Source organism: Cervus elaphus, chromosome 18 (assembly GCF_910594005.1).
Source record: "Cervus elaphus chromosome 18, mCerEla1.1, whole genome shotgun sequence".
Classification (NCBI taxonomy): Eukaryota; Metazoa; Chordata; class Mammalia; order Artiodactyla; family Cervidae; genus Cervus; species Cervus elaphus.
Genome location: NC_057832.1, coordinates 125,541,490 through 125,565,893, shown reverse-complemented (window position 1 = coordinate 125,565,893; position 24,404 = coordinate 125,541,490). Strand labels below are relative to the sequence as shown.

General features: G+C 38.1%; 2 pseudogenes; one reads left to right on the top strand and one right to left on the bottom strand.

The window, feature by feature from the left end:
• The first annotated feature begins 828 nt into the window (after nucleotides 1-828).
• Nucleotides 829-1,763, top strand: LOC122673950 (annotated as a pseudogene).
• Nucleotides 1,764-2,308: 545 nt separating this feature from the next.
• Nucleotides 2,309-23,464, bottom strand: LOC122673949 (annotated as a pseudogene).
• Between the last annotated feature and the right edge of the window lie 940 nt (nucleotides 23,465-24,404).

Sequence of the window (24,404 nt, the reverse complement as noted above, 5' to 3'; positions counted from 1 at the left end):
CACCTCAATAGCGTGTGTGTTCCAGCGGGTACTAGGGAATGTTTGTCACCAAGGACTTCCATATATTTCCCTAAACTTCCTGTTTATGAGAGATAATTTTTGACTGTTTTTCTTGCTGCAGTTAAAGCTTAGAGTTCAAATGTAAATCCTCATGGAAGAAGAAATAGTTCTTACCTTTGTGCAGGACTTCTCAGTTTATGAGATACATCTGAGAATTACAATTTGTAATCTTACAGGCACAGAGGAGGTCTTGGAAGCATGAGACACTGAGATGATGCAGTAAAGTCAAATGGAGTAGGAGCCAGAAAGAGAATCCAGATCTCAAGTACTTAGTGCCATATTTTCTCAGTGAGAGTGAGCAAGTGAGTGAAAGTTGCTCAGTCATATCCAACTCTCTGCTACCCCATGGACTATACAGTCCATGGAATTCTCGAGGCCAGAATATTGGATTGGGTAGCCTTTACCTTCTCCAGGGGATCTTCCCAACCGAGGGATCAAATCCAGGACTACTACATAGCAGGCAGACTCTTCACCAATTGAGCTACAAGGGAAGCCCTTTCTCAGTAAAATACACATCAAATATTGTCCTTATAAATGTCTTACAGGTGATAGTACTAAGGTGCCTAAAGAGATAAAAAGCCATCATGGAAGAATTAAGAAAGAATTGACACAGATATTGGGGCAGAATTGCCAAGGACATGCTCCACAGTTATAGTGATTACTCTACTTTTGTTCTAAAAAATTCAGACCAGAAACTCTTGATGACTAATAGATATCCTTCTTTATTCCTTTGTAGGTAATTCAGACATCAGGAGGTGTAGTTCCAAAATGGATCTCTTCATATCTCCCAATAATGTGACTGAATTTGTTCTTTTGGAACTCACACAGAATCCACATTTGCAGAAAATACTCTTTATTATCTTTCTGCTCATTTTCCTGTTTACCATGGTGGCCAATCTGCTCACTGTTATCACCATCTCCCTCAGTCCCACACTTTCAGCTCCCACGTACTTTTTTCTCAGTTACTTGGCCTTCATAGATGCCTTTTACACATCTGTTACCACCCCTAAAGTGATCACTGACCTGTTGTACAAGAGGAAAACCATCTCATGGGGTGGCTGCCTGACTCAGCTCTTTTTGGTACACTTCCTGGGAGCATCAGAGATCATTGTCCTCATCGTCATGGCCTATGACCTCTATGTGGCTATCTGCAAGCCTCTGCACTACAAGACCATCAAGAGACAGGGGTTCTGCCAGCTCCTGGTGGTGGTGGCCTTGACTGGGGGGATTCTACATTCCACAATGCAGATTCTTTTCATGATGGACTTGACCTTCTCTAGTTGCAATGTCATTGACCATTTCATGTGTGATTTCTTCTCACTGTTGGAAATTGTCTGCAGTGACACCTACATGCTTGGAATGGTGGTGGCAACCAACAGTGGGACCACGTTCTTGCTCATTTTTTCCGTGCTACTTATATCCTACATAGTCATCCTGAGCTCCCTGAAATCCCATGGCTCTGAAGGACGATGCAAACCCTCTCTACATGTGGCTCTCATTTTACAGTAGTGGTGCTCTTTTTTGTCCCTTGTATTTTCAGCTACACATGTCCTGTGACCACTTAACCTGCAGACAAGTTGGTGAGTGTGGTCTTTATAATCCTCACTCCCATGTTAAATCCTATCATATATACAGTGAGAAACACAGAGGTGAAAAATACCATGAAGTGTTTATAAAAGAGGAGAGTAACAGGCTTTCCATGATGCCAAGAAAGTGACAATGTATATACATAGTGAGGATTATATCTCTTGTGAAAGAAAATGAAGACATTTTCCAGATAAACTGCAGAAAAGCAATCTTAAGAACTAGTATATGTTAAGTATCTAACATTGGCTAATTATTTTGGGGCATTTTAATAGTTTTTAACGTACTTTGCTAAGGCTTCTACGTCCACATTTAAGATTCTGAATATGCAATGTAAAGAACATCTACAAGCCCCTGTTTCATCATTGTTGCTTAAGTTTTCCTTCAGAGTCTGTTACTTTACTAAATTATTTATATAATCACATGGATGAAATTAACTTTTTCATAAGATCTTGGCTTCAGAATTTCTTTTAAGTTAAGTAGTGTCCAACTCTTTTGTGACACCATGGACTGCAGTCCGCCACGCTCGTCTGTCCACGGGATTTCCCAGACAAGAATACTGGGCTGGGTTGCCATCTTCCTGAGCCAGGGGTCAAACCTGTGTCTCTTGCACTGGCAGGTGTATTCTTTACTATTGAGCCGCCAGTGAAGCTGCTATTTTTGCTTAGTCCATGGTGAAGTAGTCGGGGTAAAAATTCTCAGATAGATACATGGGGAAGGGACAGATCGCGAGTGCAAAAACCACTGCTGGGTTTCTTTTTCTGAGGTAAGAATTTACCAGAAACAAATAGAGAAATACCAGAAAGGAGAAATGAATAATACACAATGTAATTCACTTTTTGCCATATAAATTCGGCTTGGAATTATGAAATTGCTCTTAAATTGATCTTATTTGCTTAAAAATTCTATGATTCACAGGTTTTCTTGAATATGAAGAAAGCATTTCACTTTTTAGTATTGACTTGAGATAATGGTGCTGATGAATCTATTTTCAGGGCAGACACAGAGAAGGAACGAGTAGACACACTGTGGGATGGAGATACTGGGAAGAATTGAGAGAGTAGCACTGAGATATATATATATATATATATATATACATATATATATATATATTATACACACACACACACACAATGCTGTGTGCAAAACAGATAGCTAATGGGAAACTGCTATAATGCAGGAAACTCAGCTTGGTGCTCCTGACTTGTTTCAAATGAAGCACTACATGTTGATAATATGGTAAATTACTTTTTTTTCTTTCTTTTTCTTAGTTTCTAAATTATGAAAGTATGATAACACATTTATCCCTCTGTGATGACCTAGAGGGGTGGGTTGGGGGATGGGAAGCTCAAGAAGGAAGGGGTATATATATAGCTAATTCACATTGTTGTACAACAGAGACTAAAATAATATTGTAAAGCAATTATATGTCAATAAAACTTTTAAAAAAGACTTGGGGGGCAGTCCTAAGATGGTGGAGGAATAGGATGGGGAGACCACTTTCTCCCCCACAAATTCATCAAAAGAACATTTGAACGCTGAGCAAATTCCACAAAACGACTTCTGAATGCTGGCAGAGGACAGCAGGCACCCAGAAAGGCAGCCCATTGTCTTTGAAAGGAGGTAGAAAAAAATATAAAAGATAAAAAGAGAGACAAAAGAGCTAGGGATGGAGATCCATCTGGGGAAGGGAGTCTTAAAAAAGAGAGAAGTTTCCAAACACCAGGAAACACTCTCACCAGTGGGTCTGTGGCAAGCCTTGGAACCTCATAGGGCAACATAACTGGGAGGAAAAATAAATAACTAAAACCCACATTACATGCCTAATGGCAACTCCCAGTGGAGAAGCAGCACAGACACTCGCATCTACCACTAGCAAGTGGGGACTGGACAGGGAGGGGCGGGCTGCATTGTTTGGGTAAGGACCAGGCCTGAATGCCCAGAGGGCAATCTGAGGGAACTAACTTGAGATAGCAACCCAGACTGTGGGATAGTTATCCCGTGAAAAGCCCTAATCTAAGACACGGTCAGGCCCGCTCACAGAAAAAGGACCAAGCACAGCTAGCCGGCTACAGACTGGCCCATCCCCCACTGGAGACAGGCAGGCCAGGACAGCCAGAGCCAGAAGGGCGCAACTGTGGCCCCAGCGAGGCATCTTCCACCAAACTGCAAGCAGGCTTCATTGCTAGCCAAGACTTCTTGGGATTCTGGATGGTCGACATCCGCCAAGAGGTTTGCAGCCAGAGATCAGCTCCCCAGCAGAGACACACGGCACACCTGAGACGGCTCGCCCGTTGTACACCCAGAAAACTGAGCGGATGGGACGTGGGAGGCAATAAGCTGCAGCCTCCAACACGGGGCGACCACACTCGCCAAGCACCTGGTCACCTAAGCTGCTCGGACCTGGGAAGGGCACAAAATAAGAGGCCCAACCTAGTCTGTCCCTTTGTGGAGTACCCGAGTACCTGAACCTGAGTGGCTTAGGCCTGGGAGGTGCACACAACGCAGGGTCCGCCTGACAGTTCCCATCAGAGCAACCTAGAGCCTGAGCAGTGTCGACTGGGAAAGTACACACACCATGAGCAGGGGCAAACCCAGTGTGGTGGAGACACTGTGAGCACTCCCCTCACACGCCAGTGATATTGTTTGCAGTGCTCCTCCCTCCCCACACACCACTGAATAAGTGAGCCTAAAAAAGTGACCACCACCGCCCTCCTGTGTCAGGGCGGGAATTAGACACTGAAGAGACCAGCAAACAGAGGAATCTAAAATAAACAGAGGGAACTGCTTTGGAAGTGACAGGTGCAACAGATTAAAACCCGGCAGTTAGCACCAACTACGTAGGAAGGGGCCTATAGATCTTGAGAAGTATAAGCCAGATCAAGGAACTATCTGAAAATGAACTGACCCCACACTGTCCACAACAACACCAGAGAAAGTCTTAGATATATTTTTACTATTATAATTTTTTAATTTTTTTTTAATTTTTTTTCATTTTTAAGTCCTCTATTACTTCTTTAATTTTCATTTTTATAACCTACTATTACTTTGCAAAAAAAAAAAAGACCCTATTTTTAAAGCAAACTTTATATACATATAATTCTTGTGACTTGTTTTTTTTCTTTAATATTGTATTTTTGAGAATCTAACCTCTACTCTAGATTTTTAATCTTTGCTTTTTGGTATTTGTTATCAATTTGTTGTTGTTGTTGTTATCAATTCTCTACCTTTAAGAAGGCAATCTTCAGTACCCATTTTAATTTGGGAGTGAGATTACTGGCTTGATTGCCCTCTTGCCCTTTGGATTCTCCTTTTTCTCCACCAGGTCGCCTCTATCTCTTCCCTCCCCCTTCTCTTCTCTACCCAACTTAGTGAATCTCTTTGTGTGTTCTGGGCTGTGGAGAACAATTAGGAAACTGATTACTGGCTGGATCTGTATCTCTCCTTTTGATTCCCCCTTTTTCCTCCTGGCCACCTCTGTCTCTTTTTTCCCTCTTCTCTTCTCTGTGTAAGTCCATGAACATTTCTGAGGGATCCAGACTGTGGAGAGCACATAGGGACGTGGTTACTGACTAGCTTGCTCTCTCCCCTTTTGATTCCCCCTCTTCCCCTCCTGGTCACCTCTATCTCTCTCCTCCCTCTTCTCTTCTCCATGTAACTATGTGTACCTCTCCGGGTGTCCCTCACTGTGGAGAAACTTTTCATCATTAACCTGGATGTTTTACCATCGGTGCTGTATAGATGGAAAAGTCTTGAGGCTTCTATAAGACTGAAAACCAGAGGCAGGAGGCTTAAGTCCAAATCCTGAGAACACCAGAGAACTCCTGAATCCAGGGAACATTAATCGATAGGAGCTCATCAAACGCCTAAATACCTACACTGAAACCAAGCACCACCCAAGGGCCAACAAGCTCCAGAGCAAGATATACCATGCAAATTCTCCAGCAACGCAGGAACACAACCCTGAGCTTCAATATGCAGGCTTCTCAAAGTCACACCAAACCCACTGACGTCGCAAAACTCATTACTGGACACTTCATTGCACTCCAGAGAGAATAAATCCAGCTCCATCCACCAGAATACCGACGCAAGCTTTCCTAACCAGGAAACCTTGACAAACCACCCGTCCAACCCCACCCACAGCGAGGAACCTCCACAATAAAGAGGAACCACAAACTGCCAGAATACATAAATGCCACCCCAAACACAGCGATATAAACAAGATGAAAAGGCAGAGAAATGCCCAGCAGGTAAAGGCACAGGATAAATGCCCACCAAACCAAACAAAAGAGGAAGAGATAGGGAATCTACCTGATAAAGAATTCCAAATAATGATAGTGAAAATGATCCAAAATCTTGAAGACAAATACAGATAAATAGCCTGGAGACAAGGATCGAGAAGATGCAAGAAAGGTTTAACAAGGACCTGGAAGAAATAAAAAGGAGTCAGTATATAATGAATAATGCAATAAATGAGATTAAAAAAAAAAAAACACTCTGGAGGGATCCAAAGGTAGAAAAACGGAGGCAGAAGATAGGATAAGTGAGGTAGAAGATAGAATGGTAGAAATAAATGAAAGAGAGAGGGAAAAAGGAAAAAAAAAAAGAATTAAAAGAAATTAGGACAACCTCAGAGACTTCTGGGACAATGTTAAATGCCCCAACATTCGAATCATCGGAGTCCCAGAAGAAGAAGACAAAAAGAAAGACCATGAGAAAATACTTAAGGAGATAATAGTTGAAAACTTCCCTAAAATGGGAAAGGAAATAATCACCCAAGTCCAAGAAACCCAGAAAGTCCCAAACAGGATAAGCCCAAGGCAAAACACCCCAAGACACATATTAATCAAATTATCAAAGATCAAACACAAAGAACAAATATTAAAAACAGCAAGGGAAAAACAAACAAACAAACAAACAACAACAACAACAAAAAAAACAAATAACACACAAGGGGACTCCCAAAAGGATAACAGTTGATCTTTCAATAGAAACTCTTCAGGACAGAAGGGAATGGCAGGACATACTTAAAGTAATGAAAGAAAATAACCTATAGCCCAGATTACTGTACCCAGCAAGGATCTTATTCAAATATGAAGGAGAAATCAAAAGCTTTACAGATAAGCGAAAGCTGAGAGAATTCAGCACCAACAAACCAGCTTTCCAACAAATGCTAAAGGATCTTCTCTAGACAGGAAACACAGAAAGTGTAAATAACCACGAACCCAAAACAATAAAGTAAATGACAACGGATCATACTTATCAATAATCACCTTAAATATAAATGGGTTGAATGTCCCAACCAAAAGACAAAGACTGGCTAAATGGATACAAAAACAAGACCCCTGTATATGTTGTCTACAAGAGATCCACCTCGAAACAAGGGACACATACAGACTGAAAGTGAAGGGCTGGAAAAAGATATTCCATGCAAATATTCCACCAAAAGAAAGCAAGAGTAGCAATACTCTTTTAAGATAAAATAGACTTTAAAACAAAGGCTGTGAAAAGAGACAAAGAAGAATGCTATCTAATGATCAAAGGATAAATCCAAGAAGAAGAAATAACAATTAAACATATATATGCACCCAACATAGGAGCATGGCAATATGTAAGACAAATACTAACAAGTATTCAGTTCAGTTAAGTTGAATTGCTCAGTCGTGTCTGACTCTATGCAATCCCATGAACCGCAGCATGCCAGGCCTCCCTAGCCATCACCAACACCTGGAGTCTACCCAAACCCATGTCCATCGAGTAAATGATACCATCCAGCCATCTCGTCCTCTGTCGTCCCCTTCTCCTCCTGCCCCCAATCCTTTCCAGCATTAGGGTCTTTTCCAATGAGTCAACTCTTCACATGAGGTGGCCAGAGTATTGCAGTTGCAGCTTCCACATCAGTCCTTCCAATGAAAACCCAGGGCTGATTTCCTTTAGGATGTACTGGTTGGATCTCCTTGCAGTCCAAGGGACTCTCAAAAGTCTTCTCCAACACCACAGTTCAAAAGCATCAATTCTTCTGCACTCAACTTTCTTCACCATCCAACTCTCACATCGGTATATGACAATTGGAAAAGCCATAGCCTTGATTGGATGGACCTTTGTTGGCAAAATAATGTCTCTGCTTTTAAATATGCTGTCTAGATTGGTCATAACTTTCCTTCCAAGGAGTAAGTGTCTTTTAATTTCAAGGATGACATCACCATCTGCAGTGATTTTGGAGCCAGAAAAATAAAGTCTGACACTGTTTCCACTGTTTCCGCAACTATTTCCCAAGAAGTGATGGGACCAGATGCCATGATCTTAGTTTTCTGAATGTTGACCTTTTAAGCCAACTTTTTCACTCTCTTCTTTTACTTTCGTCAGGAGGTTTTTAGTCCATTTTCACTTTCTGCCATAAGGCTGGTATCGTCTGCATATCTGAGGTTATTGATATTTCTCCCGGCAATCTTGATTCCAGCTTGTGCTTCTTCCAGCTCAGCGTTTCTCATGATGTACTCTGCATATAAGTTAAATATGTAGGGTGACAATATACAGCCTTGACATACTCCTTTTCCTATTTGGAACCAGTCTGTTGTTCCATGTCCAGTCCTAACTGTTACTTCCTGACTTTCATACAGGTTTCTCAAGAGATAGGTCAGATGGTCTGGTATTCACATCTCTTTAAGAATTTTCCACAGTTTATTATGATCCACACAGTCAAAAGGCTTTGGTGTAGTCAATAAAGCAGAAATAGATCTTTTTTTTTTTTCCTGGAACTCTCTTGCTTTTTTGATGATCCCGCAGATGTTGGCAATTTGATCTCTGGTTCCTCTGCCTTTTCTAAAACCAGCTTGAACATCTGGAAGTTCATGGTTCACAAACTGCTGAAGCCTGGCTTCGAGAATTTTGAGCATTACTTTACCAGCGTGTGAGATGAGTACAATTGTGCAGTAGTTTGAGCATTCTTTGGCAATGCCATTCTTTGGGATTGGAGGGAAAACTGACCTTTTCCAATCCTGTGGCCACTGCTGAGTTTTCTAAATTTGCTGGCATATTGAGTGCAGCACTTTCACAGCATCATCTTTTAGGATTTGAAATAGCTCAACTGGAGTTCCATCACCTCCACTAGCTTTGTTCATAGAGATGCTTTCTAAGGCTCACTAGACTTCACATTGCAGGATGTCTGGCTCTAGGTGAGTGATCGCACCATCATAATCATCTGGGTCGTGAAGATCTTTTTTGTACAGTTCTTCTGTGTATTCTTGCCACCGCTTCTTAATATCTTCTGCTTCTGTTAGGTCCATATCATTTCTCTCGTTTATCAAGCCCATCTTTGCATGAAATGTTCCCTTGGTATCTCTAATTTTCTTGAAGAGATCTCTAGTCTTTCCCATTCTATTGTTTTCCTCTATTTCTTTGCATAGATCGCTGAGATAGGCTTTTTGTGTGTCTCCTTGCTATTCTTTGACACTCTGCATTCAGATGGGAATATCTTTCCTTTTCTCCTTTGCTTTTTGCTCCTCTTCTTTTCACAGCTATTTGTAAGGCCTCCTCAGACAGCTCTCCATTTTGCTTTTTTGCATTTCTTTTCCATGGGGATGGTCTTAACCCCTGTTTCCTGCTTAATGTCATGAACCTCCATCCATAGTTCATCAGGCACTCTGTCTATCAGATCTAGTCCCTTAAATCTATTCCTCACTTCCACTGTATAACCATAAGGGATTTGATTTAGGTCATACCTGAAAAGTCTAGTGTTTTCCCTACTTTCTTCAGCTTAAGTATGAATTTGGCAATAAAGATTTCATGATCTGAGTCAGTCAGCTCCTGGTCTTGTTTTTGCTGACTGTATAGAGCTTCTCCATCTTTGGCTGTAAACAATATAATCAATCTGATTTCCGTGTTGACCATCTGGTGATGTCCATGTGCAGAGCCATCTCTTGTGTTGTTGGAAGAGGGTGTTTGCTATGACCAGTGCATTCTATTAGGCTTTTCCCTGCTTCATTCTGTACCCCAAGATCAAATTTGCCTGTTACTCCAGGTGTTTCTTAACTACCTTTTTTTGCATTCCAAGCCCTATAATGAAAAGGACATCTTTTCAGGGTGTTAGTTCCAAAAGGTCTTGTACGTCTTCATAGAACCATTCAACTTCGGCTTCTTCAGCATTACTGGTTGGGGCATAGGCTTGGATTACCGTGATATTGAATGGTTTGCCTTGAAAACGAACAGAGATCATTCTGTCATTTTTGACATTGCATCCAAGTACTGCATTTTGGACTCTTTTGTTGACCATGATGGCTACTCCATTTCTTCTAAGGGATTCCTGCCCACAGTAGTAGATATAATGGTCATCTGAGTTAAATTCACCCATTCCAGTCCATCTTAGTTCGCTGATTCCTAGAACATCGACGTTCAATATTGTCATTTCCTGTTTGACTATTTCCAATTTGCCTTGATTCATGGACCTAACATTCCAGGTTCCTATGCAATATTGTTCTTTACAGCATCAGACCTTGCATCTATCACCTGTCACATCCACAACTGGATATTGTTTTTGCTTTGGCTCCATCCCTTCATTCTTTCTGGAGTTATTTCTCCACTGATCTCCAGTAGCATATTGGTCACCTACAAACCTGGGAATTTCATCTTTCAGTGTCCTATCTTTTTGCCTTTCATCCTGTTCATAGGGTTCTCAAGGCAAGAATACTGAAGTGGTTTGCCATTCCCTTCTTCAGTGGACCACATTCTGTCAAGTATGAAAGTGGAAATTAACAATAACACAATAATAGTGGGAAACTTTAATACCCCACTCACACCTATAGTAGATCAACAAAACAGAAAATTGACAAGAAAACACAATCTTTAAATGATACAATAGACCAGTTAGACCTAATTCATATCTATAAGACATTTCACCACAAAACAATGAATTTCACCTTTATCTCAAGGACACACAGAAACTTCTCCAGGATAAATTACATCCTGGGCTACAAATCTAGCCTTGGCAAATTAAAATAATAATAATAATAAATAAAATAATTCCAAGCATCTTTTCTGACCACAATGCAGTAAGATTAGATGTCAATTACATGAGAAAAACTATTAAAAATTCCAAAATATGGATGCTGAACAACACGCTGTTGAATAACCAACAAATCACAGAAGAAATCAAAAAAGAAATCAAAATGTGCATAGAAACGAATGAAAATAAAAACACAACCACGCAAAACCTATGGGACACTGTAAAAGCAGTGCTAAGGGGAAGGTTCTTAGCAATACAGGCTCACCTCAAGAAACAAGAAAAAAGTCAAATATATAACCTAACCATACACCTAAAGCAAGTAGAAAAGGAAGAAATGAAGAGTCCCAAGGTTAGTAGAAATAAATAAATCTTAAAAATTAGGGCAGAAATAAATACAAAAGAAACAAAAGAGACTGTAGAAAAAATCAACAAAGCCAAAACTGGTTCTTTGAGAAGATAAATAAATTGATAACCCATTAGCCAGACTCATCAAGAAACAAAGGGAGAAGAACCAAATTAACAAAATTAGAAATGAAAATGGAGAGATCACAACAGAAAACACAGAAATACAAAGGATCATAAGAGAATACTACCTACAACTATATACCAATAAAATGGACAACTTAGAAGAAATGGACAAATTCTCAGAAAAGTACAACTTTCCAAAACTGAACCAGGAAGAAATAGAAGATCTTAACAGACCGATCACAAGCACAGAAATTGAAACTGTAATCAGAAATCTTCCAGCAAACAAAAGCCCAGGACCAGATGGCTTCACAACTGAATTCTACCAAAAATTTAGAGAAGAGCTAACACCTATCTTACTCAAACTCTTCCAGAAAATTGCAGAGGAAGGTAACCTTCAAAACTAATTCAATGAGTCCACCATCATCCTAATCGCAAAACCTGACAAAGATGCCACAAGAAAAGAAAACTACAGGCCAATATCACCGATGAACCTAGATGCAAAAATCCTTAACAAAATTCTAGCAAACAGAATCAAACAGCATATTAAAAAGATTATACATCATGACCAAGTGGGCTTTATCCCAGGGATGCAAGGATTCTTCAATATCCACAAATCAATCTAATACACCACATTAACAAATTGAGAAATAAAAACCATATGATTATCTCATAAGATGCAGAGAAAGCCTTTGACAAAATTCAACATCCATTTATGATAAAATCCCTCCAGAAAGCAGGAAGAGAAGGAGCATACCTCAACATAATAAAAACTATATTTGACAAACCCACAGCAAACATTATCCTCAATGGGGAAAAATTGAAAGAAGTTCCCCTAAAGTCAGGAAGATGACAAGGGTGCCCACTCTCATCACTATGGTTCAACATAATTTTGGAAGTTCTGGCCACAGCAATCAGAGCAGAAAAAGAAATAAAAGGGATCCAGATAGGAAAAGAAGAAGTAAAACTCTCACTGTTTGCAAATAACATGATTCTTTACATAGAAAACCCTAAAGACTCCACCAGAAAATTACTAGAGATAATCAATGAATATAGTAAAGTTGCAGGATATAAAATCAACACACAAAAATCCCTTGCATTCCTAGACACTAACAATGGGAAAACAAAAAGAGAAATTGAGGAAATAATTCCATTCACCATTGCAATGAAAATAATAAAATACTTGAATATATCTACCTAAAGAAACAAAAGACCTATATATAGAAAACGATAAAACACTGATGAAAGAAATCAAAGAAGACAGAAATAGATGGAAAAATATACTGTGTTCATTGGTTGGAAGAATCAATATAGTGAAAATGAGTATACTTCCCAAAGCAATCTATAGATTCAATGTATTCCCTATCAAGCTATCAATGGTATTCTTCAGAGAACTAGAACAAACAATTTCACAATTTGTATGGAAATACAAAAAACCTCGAATAGCCAAAGCAATCTTGTGAAAGAAGAATGGCACTGGAGGAATCAACCTGCCTGACTTCAGACTCTACTACAAAGCCACAGTCATCAAGATAGTATGGTACTGGCACAAAGACAGAAATATAGATCAATGGAACAAAATAGAAAGACCAGAGATAAATGTACGCACCTATGGACACCTTATCTTCGACAAAGGAGGCAAGAATATACAATGGAGAAATGACAATCTCTTTAACAAGTGGTGCTGGGAAAACTGGTCAACCACTTGTAAAAGAATGAAACTAGTACACTTTCTAACACCATACACAAAAATAAACTCAAAATGGATCAAAGATCTAAACGTAAGACCAGAAACTATGAAACTTCTAGAGGAAAACATAGGCAAAACACTCTCTGATGTAAATTACAGCAGGATCCTCTATGACCAACCTCCCAGTATATTGGAAATAAAATAAAAAATAAACAAATGGGCCCTAATTAAACTTTAAAGCTTCTGCACAACAAAGGAAACTCTAAGCTAAGTGAAAAGACAGCCTTCAGAATGGGAGAAAATAATAGCAAATGAAGCAACTGACAAAGAATTAATCTCCAAAATATAGAAGCAACTCCTGCAGCTCAATTCCAGAAAAATAAATGACCAAATCAAAAAATGGGCCAAAGAACTAAACAGACATTTCTCCAAAGAAGACATACAGATGGCTAACAAACACATGAAAAGATGCTCCACATCACTCATTATCAGAGAAATGCAAATCAAAACCACAATGACGTACCATTACACGCAAGTCAGGATGGCTGCTATCCAAAAGTCTACAAGTAATAAATGCTTGAGATGGTGTGGAGAAAAGGGAACCCTCTTACACTGTTGGTGGGAATGCAAACTAGTACAGCCACTATGGAGAATGGTGTGGAGATTAATTTAAAAATTGGAAATAGAACAGATACATGACCCAGCAATCCTACTCCTGGGCATACCCACTGAGGAAACCAGAATTGAAAGAGACACGTGTACACCAATGTTCATTGCAACATTGTTTATAATAGCCAGGACATGGAAGCAACCTAGATGTCTATCAGCAGATGAATGGATAAGAAAGCAGTGGTACATATACACAATAGAATATTACTCAGCTTTTAAAAAGAATACATTTGATTCAGTTCTAATGAGGTGGATGATACTGGAGCCTACAGAGTGAAGTAAGCCAGAAAGAAAAACACCAATACAGTATACTAACGCATATATATGGAATTTAGAAAGATGGTAACGATAACCCTGTATGTGAGACAGCAAAAGAGACACACATGTAGAACAGTCTTTTGGACTCTGTGGAAGAGGGCGAGGGTGTGATGATTTGGGAGAATGGCATTGAAACATATATATTATGATATGTGAAACCAATCGTCAGTCCAGTTTTGATGCAAGATACAGGGTGCTCGGAGCTGATGCACTGGGATGACCCAGGGGGACAGGATGGGGCGGGAGCTGGGAGGGCGGTTCAGGATGGGGAACACATGTACACCTGTGGAGGATTCATGTCAATGTATGGCAAAGCCAATAGAATATTTTAAAGTAATTTGCTTCCAGTTAAAATAAATACATTTATTTAAAAAAAAAAAAAAGACTTGGGGAACAATAGTAAACATTTTTCATTAAATTTCACCAGAAAGTCATTTGATTGGGTTCCAAAGTTATGGAAGAAACTATTTGTAGCTTTATGTAGATCTGGTTCATATATTTATATTAAATGAACATTTTATTATTTGTCTCCCATATTTGCTTCGACTGATTTATCCTCATATTAAACTAGTAGTTCCATTGTCATTATCCCCATTTCACAAGAAAACAAATTGAAGCCAAGAGAAGTTTGCTAGTTTACTGAACCACAATGTGTGAGACGTATATTCACTTCCTCATTTTTTAATTGTCAGAAATAATCAGCTGGCTGATTATTATCTGGAAACTGTTTACAAATTAGACTTAAATATAGCTAAGTGACAGGTATAGTCTTATAATTTTGTAACCAGCTTAGGTGACTGTCTTTTTGACATTTCTTATGTAGGTGAAATTTGAATTTCTCTGCCACCCACAAGGTTTATTTTCCACATGCTTAGACATTTAGAACATCTTTTTTTTTTAATTTGTTTTTATTAGTTTGAGGCTAATTACTTTACAATATTGTAGTGGTTTTTGCCATACATTGACAGAATTATTTTAAAAAAATAAAATATCTATTTTAAATCTTTCTTTAAAAACCTTAAGAGGTCTGGTCCTAACAAAATAACTACCCATTAAGTGATTGCATATTTGTTCCAAGTTTGATCCTGATTTACTCAACTAATGCTTAGATTTGCTAAGTTGAAATGCTAATGTGTCATGATTTCTAGCTTTCTTTTTGTAGAGTGAAGTTCTCATCAGTACATGCTGGATGAAGTCATCTTTAGGTTATCCTGACATGATCCGAGAAATTTTATTTGGATAATATCTTGTCTTCTACGTACAGGAGTCATCAGATAACTGGACTTTAAAGATCACAGAGAAGACATTAGACTGAATTTTCTAGGTGATTTGAGCAAATTTTTTGATTATTAAACATGGTCTTATTAATACGAACTTCTATTATGAAACTATTGTTATAATTGGACCACTTGTATACAGGGACAATAATATCATATTTAAAATGTGCCAGTAGTTCACCTGTTTTGTCTGTGTAAACAAAGTGTAGCCTCAGGATGAAAAGCCTTGCACTATCAACTGTTAGCTCTATTTAATCTCTTTTGGAAAAATATCAAAACTTAAGTGTTTACATTGTGGTCAATATGTAGATCAAGAGATGAGTGGATTAAAGAGCATGTCTGTGTTTCAGAGACATTTCTTAGAAAAAGGAGGAACATGAGCATCTAGTATGTATAGGAGAGTTTTAGAACAATGTATATTTCTCTTTTATGCAGTTTTCTATGTGTGTGTATTACATGTATATTTCTGCTTTCCTCTTGTACTAATTTCATTTAACTTTATTTCTCTACTAATTATCTTTGAGAAAGTATTTATGCAATGGTTTTCATTCTTTTTGATGAGTTAATGATTCTTTTGACATAACGAAATCAGTAAGTTGGATTACACACACATATCATACACACATCACACACACATATGTAACCACATACATGGCTGGTGTTAATATTGGTGCTGAGGGTGATGCTGATGATATACTTGGGGTGGGGAGTGGTGAAATCAATAGAGATTGTTCAGGGGTTTAGTCCCCTCCTTCTGGAAGCATTCCAAGAAAGCATTAATTTTTGTATAAACAATGGGATAGGAATTTCCAACAAAAGACAGTACTACTGCAGACAATTCCATCTCCTCATTTTTCAAGGAAAACACAGTGAATTGAGGAGACTGAGAGGTAGAATCACGCTTATACAGTCCTTCATCAGAGTCTGTTGATGATGCCTGTGCTCAAGGCATGGGTCTCTAAGGAGCACAGGGCACTGCTCCTCCTTTAAAATGATGATCAAGAGGCTCTCCCTAAGTACACCGCTATCACTGCCTGTCATCCAGGATTCTATTCAATCATTTAGCTCCATGAGAAATTCAGATGCAAGAAACACATATCAGCTTCTTGGATTCAAATCCGGGCTTTAACAGCACAAACTGTATATTGTTAAGCAAATTATAGTTTGCTTTATCTCAGTCATAAAATGTCTCATTATACCTCTTTTGAGAATTCAATGAGAAAACATGTATAAAGTCTTAGCAAAATGTCTGATACATGATGCAGAGCATGTATTAAATGATTCATTATTTGTATTTTTTAACATTTGTATCTGTATATAAATTATCTGTTTCCATATAGACATTACTTTGCAGTTAATTTATCTGGAGACCAATAATGCATATATCATTTATGTCACCAACAAAATTTTATAAATGCATGGTTGAATGCAAAACAAAATGAGATTCTTTTTACTTTATTGTTTGGCTAACCTATATTAAAAAAATCACAATATAGTGTAGGTAAGGCTATGGGAAAAAATTATATTTCTCTGTTGATGAGTGACCTACAACATCTTATCACATATTCATTGATCATTTAGATTTATTTTTACTTTAATTTTTTTGTATTTTTATTAATTTTACATTTTTATTTATTTTTGTTCATTGCTTAAAGATATTGATTTATCAGTTTATTCAATTCTATGTGATTCATATATGTAATATCTAGAACATCTCTACTAATATTTGTTCATGCTGCATAATCTGCAGAATTTATTATTCATTTGACAATGTTTCATTTGTAATTTAATATACCAAGTAATCCTAGTTGGTTTAATATTAATATTTATCTCCAACATCACTCAGGGATCCTCTGAAGCATTCCAGGTTTAAAGTGTCAAGAGAGCTTTCATTAGAATTTGATAGGAAGTTTATTAAAAATATCAAGAAGTTTTAAACCACTTGTTCAGATATTATCAGGTGAATGTTTATTCACTTAATCAAAGTGACAAAAGATTTCAAAAGCAAATACAATTCACTTAAAGGCAAGAAAGCTCACATAAGCTTTATCAAAAGCCACATCAAAGTAAACTTGTTCTCTTTAACAAGAGTAACCAAATTGAATCTTACACCTGCCTATTTTAATAACAAAATTCCTTTACCCAATTAAATTTAATCTAATCTCAATCCTCCCATACACAAAACTCCTTTTTCAGGGCTCACTTTCTAAAAACCTTTCATAAGTTTTTGAATCCATAATAGTTTGTTCCTTAATATTACTTCAAGAAAACCATTTTTGAGGAAAAAATCTACCTTTTGGGGGGGTGGGATATAAGGCATATATGAGACTTCCCTGGTAGCTCAGCTGGTAAGGAATTCACCTGCAATGCAGGTGATCTAGATTTGATTCCTTGGTTGAGAAGATACCCTAAGAAGGGCTAGGCTACCCACTCCAGTGTTCTTGGATTTCCCTGGTGGTTCAAATGGCAAAGAATCCTCCAGCAGTGTGGGAGATCTGGGTTCAGTCTCTGGGTTGGGAAGATCCCCTGAAGGAAGGCATGGCAACCCAGACTAGTATTTTTGCCTGGAGAATCTCCATGAACAGAGGAGCCAGGCAGACTGCAGTCAATGGGGTTGCAAAGAGTCGGACACAACTGAGAGACTAAGCAAGGCACAGCACAATGTGTGTGTATATATATATCTACACACACAAACATATATACTATCTATATATAATATTTTCTTTAAGTATTCATCCATCAGTGGATATTTTGGTTGGTTTTATGTTGATCATGGATGTTTGGGTATCTCTTCAGATTCTTGGTGTCATTTTTTAATATTTACATGACCATTGAATTGCTGAATTGTATGGTAGTTTTGCTTTTAATATCTTGAGAAACCTCCATAATGTTCTCCATAGTCACTGAACAAATTTATAGTCCCACCAATAGTATAGTAGGCTTCCATTTTCACTATATCCTCATCAAAGTTTTTGTTGGTGAATACTTGATATGCCATGCTTACAGGTGTGAGGTGATAATTCATTTGGGTTTTTATTGCATTTCCCTGTTGATTAGCAGTATGAGCACTTTCCAATTTCCTTTTGGCAATTTCTATGTCTTCTTTCAGAAAATATTCAGTTTCTTTGTCCATGTTTAAGTTTGGTTATTTTCAGGGGGGTTTCTTGCTATTTAATTGTAGAAGTTCCTTATATATTTTATTTATTAACGCATTATGAGAGTCATGTGCTGTGTGTGTATATCTGCTTCAGTCATGTCTGACTTGTGGACTGCAGACCGCTAGGCTCCTCTGTTTATGGGATTCTCTAGGCAGGAATACTGGAGTGGGTTTCCATGCCCTCCTCCAGAGGATTTTTCCAACCCAGGGATCAAACCTGAGTCTTCTGCATCTCCTGCACTGCAGGCGGATTCTTTACTGCTGAGCAACTGGAGAAACCCATGAGATACATAATTTGCCCATGTTTTCTCCCCTTCCATAGGTAACCTTTTCACTTTGTTGATTGTTTCCTTTGATGAGTAAAAGCAGTCTGAATGTAAAACTTGTGATCCTGAACTTCAGACTGATGTCATGATGGGACGAGAGTTCATTGACCCAATGGCTATTTTTTAAAATTAAGGTTAAATTTTATAAATGTATTGAAAGAGTATGGAATTTTCCAAGAGTGTGTGATAGAATAAATTAAAAAGTAGAAGAATATTAAAATAACATTTTATAATAAACACTCATAATTAAAACATAAAAACATAAATATTTAAAGCAAACATCAAAGAAGAGTAAATATTTGTAGCAAATATATACATATATTTAAAGTAAAAAATATTCATCAAAATTCATTAGTAGTAATTCTTAATAGATGAAGAATTCAAGTAACTAACAATGTCTGCAGAGTGAAACTTACTGTCTATATGTTGTGCAAGAAACTGAGAGCACACAGACAATTAAGTAACTTTCTTTGACTTCAGGGCAGTTACAGACCGGTAATCACAGACAATGAACAAAGACTTTTAAATATTCACAGAAAATAACTACACAAAGCTGAAAATTAACTAAGTTTCTCTCTCTTGGTCCATTTGAGCTGTTATCACAGAATAGCAGAATACCATTGGAGGGCTTAAACAATGAACACTTATTTTTCAGAGGTTTTCTGTCTTGGAAGTCAAATATTAAACTTCTAGCAGATTCCATGTATGGTAGGTTTCCTCCTGAGTTGACAGCCACCTTTTTCCTGTCTTCACATGGCTGAAAGATCAAGTGAGCTCTTGGGGGCCTCTTTATAAGGTTATTGATTCCATTCATGAGAACCACAACTTTATGATCTAGTCATTCCCTAGGGTCCACCTCCAAGTACCACCACATTATAAAGAAGTTAACTTATGATTTTGGAGAAAGGACACACATTTCCAATCTATAGCAACATCCAAATGATGGGGAATAAATTACATAAGATCTGATAAAGACAAATGTTTGGTTTCATTTGTTGAATAGTATTGTTTTGAGAGGGACTTCTCTAGTGGCTCACACAGTAAAGAATCTGCCTACAATGCAGGAGACCTGGGTTCAATCCCTGGGTCAGGAAAATCTCATGGAGAAGGAAACGGCAACATGGCAAGCCACTCCAGTATTCTTGCCTGGAGGATTCCATGGACAGAGGAGCCTTGCAGGCTACAGTCCATACAGTCCATGGGGTCCCAAAGAGTCGGACACGACTGAGCAACTAGCACTTTCACTTTCACTGTTTTGAGAAGACTTTGAGATATTATAAGAAATCTCCATGTAACAGGGATAAAATCAGGATATGAGGTTCCTTACACAGTGTGATTTACTAGTGAAAATAACCCATGGTCCAATAGCCTTACCTCTCATGTGAATGCAAAAGCCACTTAGATGTGTCTGACTCTTTGGGACCCCATGGACTGTATAGTCCATGGAATTCTCCAGGCCAGAATACTGGAGTGTGTAGCTGTTCCCTTCTCCAGGGGATCTTCTCAACCCAGGGATTGAACCCGGGTCTCCTGCATTGCAGGTGTGTTCTTTATGAGCTGAGCCTCCAGGGACGCCTACCTCTCATGAACCCAGCCTAAATAAGGGAGGCAGAGTAATGTTTCTTTGACCACAAACTTCCAATCATTCTGAAGAAAATAATATTTTATTCCAAACCTCATTCAGAAAGAGAGATGATTCTATGAATGATGTCTCTGTTAAATAAAGCAATAAATCTATTCTTTTTATTTCACAGCAACCTGTATTTCATTATTAAGTGAGATAAGAATGGCATATATTGTTAGCATTTTTTAAAACTGTATCACCCAAAATATCTAGTTTTTTTTTTTAATTTTTTTAAATTTTTTTATTAGTTGGAGGCTAATTACTTCACAACATTTCAGTGGGTTTTGTCATACATTGATATGAATCAGCCATAGATTTACACTTATTCCCCATCCCGATCCCCCCTCCCATCTCCCTCTCCACCCGATTCCTCTGGGTCTTCCCAGTGCACCAGGCCGGAGCACTTGTCTCATGCATCCCACCTGGGCTGGTGATCTGTTTCACCATAGGTAGTATACATGCTGTTCTTTTGAAACATCCCACCCTCACCTTCTCCCACAGAGTTCAAAAGTCTGTTCTGTATTTCTGTGTCTCTTTTTCTGTTTTGCATATAGGGTTATCGTTACCATCTTTCTAAATTCCATATATATGTGTTAGTATGCTGTAATGTTCTTTATCTTTCTGGCTTACTTCACTCTGTATAAGGGGCTCCAGTTTCATCCATCTCATTAGGACTGGTTCAAATGAATTCTTTTTGACGGCTGAGTAAAATTCCATGGTGTATATGTACCACAGCTTCCTTATCCATTCATCTGCTGATGGGCATCTAGGTTGCTTCCATGTCCTGGCTATTATAAACAGTGCTGCGATGAACATTGGGGTGCATGTGTCTCTTTCAGATCTGGTTTCCTCAGTGTGTATGCCCAGAAGTGGGATTGCTGGGTCATATGGCAGTTCTATTTCCAGTTTTTTAAGGAATCTCCACACTGTTTTCCATAGTGGCTGTACTAGTTTGCATTCCCACCAACAGTGTAAGAGGGTTCCCTTTTCTCCACACCCTCTCTAGCATTTATTGCTTGTAGACTTTTGGATAGCAGCCATCCTGACTGGTGTGTAATGGTACCTCATTGTGGTTTTGATTTGCATTTCTCTGATAATGAGTGATGTTGAGCACCTTTTCATGTGTTTGTTAGCCATCTCCTTATGATTAATATTTACAACTCTGAAACATCATTCTACTTCAACATTACCATGATAAGCAATATTAAAAAAAATAATATATATAAACTAACTTACAATTACAAAACTAAGATATCAACTTCAAATATTAATATAGGTTATCTACATGTGGGGCTTCCTTAGTGGCTCAGTGGTACAGATCCTGCCAGCCAATGCAGGAGACACAAGTTCAATCTCTGGGTCAGGAAGATGCCCTGGAAAAGGAAATATCAACCCACACCTTTATTCTTGTCTCGGAAATTTCATGGACAGAAGGAACCTGGCAGGCTATTGTCCATGTAGTTGCAAAGGAATTAACCATAACTTAGTAACAAGCAACAATGTTTGTGTGTAGAGGAATGAACAAAATTTTTATGACATATAACTTTTTTTTTGAAATCTGTAATGATTTATATTAATTTTGAAAAATACTATATTATTTGAGAGATAAACTTGAGAAATTCCAAGAATAACTAAAATATGCTTACAGTATTAACTATAACTAAACTCATATATAGAATATATATATACAATCTCAGTAGAGACATTTTACACTGAAAAACTACATATAGTTTCTTTAAAAAAATGAGGCAAACTTAAAGGTGTATTTCAAGTAAAATAAATACTTTGAACTAGAGAAAAATGGAAAAATTAAAAATATATTTTATTCCTTAGAAGAATTCACATAATAAGTGAATTGAATCAATTGAATCCTGAGGAGAAATTTAATAAATTTTGATATTGCACAAGAGCATTTGATATAACACCAGAAAAGAACAATTCTTCATTGAAAGTGGGTCATACATTTCCCTGTTGTACCATTTTCTTTCTCTGGTCCAGAGCTTTTTCATGGCAGTTTTCATCTTACTATTTCTCAGAGTATAGATTAGAAGGTTCAGCATAGGGATGATAATGGTGTAAAACACAGTTAAGGATTTATCGATGGGTAAGGTGTGAAGAAAGCTGAGTGCTGAAAAATTGATGCTTTTGAACTGTGGTGTTGGAGAAGACTCTTGAGAGTCCCTTGGACTGCAAGGAGATTCAACCAGTCCATCCTAAAGGAGATCAGTCCTGGGTGTTCATTGGAAGGACTGATGCTGAAGCTGAAACTCTTAATACTTTGGCCACCTCATGCGAAGAGTTGGCTCATTGGAAAAGTCCCTGATGCTGGGAGGGACTGGGGGCAGGAGGAGAAGGGGACGACAGAGGATGAGATGGCTTGATGGCATCACTGACTCGATGGACATGAGTTTAAGTAAACTCTGGGAGTTGGTGATGGTCAGGGAGGCCTGGTGTGCTGCGATTCATGGGGTCGCAGAGTCGAACACGACTGAGCGACTGAACTGACTGAACTGGCAGACTGAACTGAAGGTGGAAGGAGGCCTCACATACAGAAAAATACAAGGCACAAAAAGAGGAGCCACAGGTGGATAAGGCTTTGTGCCTCCCTTCCTAACTAACAATCCTTACGGAGTGCAGGACGACCCCATAAGAGAAGAGTAAGAGTGTAAAGATGACCACAGATATTGCCCTGTCATTGGCCACCGCTGTGAAAGCAGTGATATGGGTGTCAGTGCAGGCAAGTTTTAACAAGGGGTACACATCACAGATGAAATGGTCAATGATATTTGGGCCACAGAAGGGAAGGTTGTAAGCAAAGAGAGAATTAAATACGCCATGTAAAAACCCTCCAACCCAGGACAACAGCAGGAGCAGAGTGCACACTCGCTGATTCATGATTGTCAGATGATGCAAGGGTTTGCAGATGGCCACATAGTGGTCATAGGCCATGACGACCAAGAGGCATATAACGACACCACCAAAAAGTGCCACATAAAAAGCTGAGTCATGCAAGTTTGGAAGGAAATGTTTTTCTTCTCACACAGTAAGCCTGTGATCATATCTGGGGTGACTGTAGTAGAATAAACAGCATCTATAAATGATAGGTAGCCAAGAAAGAAATACATGGGAGCATCCAGGGTTGGACTGAACACCACAGGCACAATAATGAGTAGGTTGCCCACCATGGTCGCAATGTAGGTGAGCAAGAACAAGACAAATAATATTTTCTGACCCTGAATGCTCTGAGTGAGCCCCAAGAGGACAAACTCAGTTACGATGTTCCTTTCTTCCATACTTGTTTCTGAATGTCTATGTTCTGGATAAAATTACCTGTAAATATAATTATCATGAGAGATTCCCTGAAATCTTTAGAAAATTTGTTTTTTCATTCAGTCAATAGGCAATATGGTTATTATGTTTCATACTTTCAGGGTACATAACACAAAACTTATTAAAACGACATCTCTAACCTCAAAAACCATATATAGTAATAAAGAGGTAGTAATTTAGAGACATGTGTGAAAAAGTGACACATTTTTAAGTAAATGAGGTTCCTCACTTACCTTTCCAACTGAAAACTAACTAAATTGTATGTATAGTTAATATCTTATCAAAGCTGAATATTGATTAAACTTTTAATAAGGAGGTAAAGCAAAACTTATCTTTACTTTTCATTTACCATGGTGTGACTGTGTGCATTCTAGGGGTAGAAGAGTCTTCTTTACCAATCACTGAAATTCCATATAGATATATTTAACAATTTCACTTTTCCCCAAAACTCAAGAAAAGAAATTCACAACATCAATTAACAAAAGTATAATAGTTTAAAGAAAGATTTACATTTTGGAGGATATACACAGAATCAATATTTAAATTAATTTACATATATGAATCACATAGAATTGAATAAACTGATAAATATGGTTATATTTTTTGGTTTGTCTGAAATATTACTGACTTTTAATGTTTTGTTTTAGATGTGAGGAAACTTTCTCCTTAAACAAATAATGATTTGCAATAACTTGGTAAATTATACCTTTGTAAATAAAATTAGAACATTTATTATTTTCTCTCTCAAGTCATCCGTTCAGGACATGGAAGTTCTTAGGTTCCTATCAGCTTTATCGGGTAAATCTAGAAGGCCATGGACTGACTGGTGATATTTCAGGGCCTGAAAATGGGAGGAATTCACTTAAATTTGTAACATGAAATCTGTGACAGGCACCTGACATG